This window comes from Silene latifolia, chromosome Y (assembly GCF_048544455.1).
Source record: "Silene latifolia isolate original U9 population chromosome Y, ASM4854445v1, whole genome shotgun sequence".
Lineage (NCBI taxonomy): Eukaryota > Viridiplantae > Streptophyta > Magnoliopsida > Caryophyllales > Caryophyllaceae > Silene > Silene latifolia.
Window position 1 is genome coordinate 80,116,849 of NC_133538.1, and position 1,788 is coordinate 80,118,636.

Sequence of the window (1,788 nt, forward strand, 5' to 3'; positions counted from 1 at the left end):
CACATCCACCCAATCGCACCTTGAAACCACCACTCAAGAGCAAACAAACGTCACAATTGATCCTTTCATAGAAAATTCCTTTCACGGCTTTCAACTTCTCACAAATTCACCACCACATACACTAATTCCGAACCCTCAAATGGCGGCATTAAGAGATTACAATGTACCCAACCCGGAGGACTCATCTTCACCAATCAATTATGGTCCCTTGGCTCCAAATAATTTCCAGATTCATCCCACCTAATTAAGTTTGATTGAGAGGGATAATTTCCATGGAAATGCGGACAAGTATGCTCATTCACATCATCGTAAATTAAAGAGCAAATTTGCCATGATGAAAAGAAATGGAGTCTCCGGAGCCACTCTAAGACTCATGTTGTTTCCGTTTACTTTAAAAGATAAGGCGGATAGATGGCTAAATGTCCACTCACCAAACACATTCACTACTTGGGATGCTTTAGCAAAGCCATTTTTGGCCAAATATTACCGTTCTTCAAAAATGGCCATGCTCCGAAATGAGATTACAACTTTCCAACAAGAAGACGGGGAATATCTTGAGGAAGCATGAGACCGTTTCCAATATTTGATTAGTAGATGCCCCCACTATGGTATCCTGACGGGGTATGTGACACAAACATTCTTTCAAATGTTGTTCACAAGGACTAAGGAAATGGTCAATGCATCGGTAGGAGGAGGCTTTGACCACCTTAGTGATGCCGATGGTTAACCTCTTATAAAGAGGATGGTGGACTCCGAGTCAAACTATGGATCCAGAGGGAATATGTTGAGATGGAATAGTAGATATCCTTCGGAAACCATCTCTCCCTCTAATGCGGAGACAAATGCAAAAATTGATCTTCCTACCAAGAAGCTTGAGGAGATGCCTAGGAAGCAAGTGCATCAAGCAAGTTCTTCACACAGGCCACCTATGGTAGAGAATGTGAAAGCTCCTACTTGTGAATCTTGTGGAGGAATGGGGCATACATATGATGTTTTTGCCAATAATCTTTACAACAACATGGGTGGTGAAGATGAGGTACAAGATGTTAATGCCTTTCAAGCCTACAACAACTCCACTAGACCTCCAAGGGCACCATTTAACAACAATCAAAACACCTACAACTCTACTTCCAACTACTATCATTCCGGTTTGAAGAATCACCCCAACTTTAGCTATAGGAGCACCAATGTCCAAAATCCACCACCACAACCCCAAGCACAAAACATGAATTCACCGGGATTCAGTCAACCAAGGGGTGGTGAATTTAACCCAAGAAACAATTATGTGAATAACCAAGGGTATCAAGATTCCGGGTAAAACCAAGGGAATCAACAATAGAATTAAGGGTCTCAACAAGGGAACTACAACGAAAGGATCCAAGATCAAGGTTTTAACCAAAACAACCAAGGAAACCAAGGGTTCAACCAAGGCTTTAACCAAGGCCAACGTTCAAATTTCAACAATCAAGGGTCTAGAGGGAGTAATCAAGGGAAAACAACCAAGGTTCAAAAAACCGACATGATTATGGATTTCCTCTTCCCTTGGCGAATCAACCCTTCTAAGAACCACCCCATCAAGGAAACTCAACGTTAGATACTCAACTTAGTAACATTATGAATGTGTTGGGAAACATACAAACAACACATTACCGAGACATGAGGAACTTGATGAGTGCTAACCAACAAGAAATAAGGAACCTAGAATCTCAAGTGGCATCGCAAGCTCTAGCAAACCCCTAAAGACCACCGGGTGGCTTTCTAGCTCAAGGTCAAAATTCTAGATATGCC

The 1,788-nt window shown here is 41.9% G+C and overlaps 1 non-coding gene across 1 annotated transcript; it reads right to left on the reverse strand.

Moving 5' to 3' along the window:
• Window positions 1-505: 505 nt before the first annotated feature.
• LOC141634950 (small nucleolar RNA R71) lies at window positions 506-612 on the reverse strand. The gene has a single exon (XR_012539664.1). It is a non-coding gene; the product is annotated as a small nucleolar RNA R71 (small nucleolar RNA).
• Window positions 613-1,788: the final 1,176 nt, after the last annotated feature.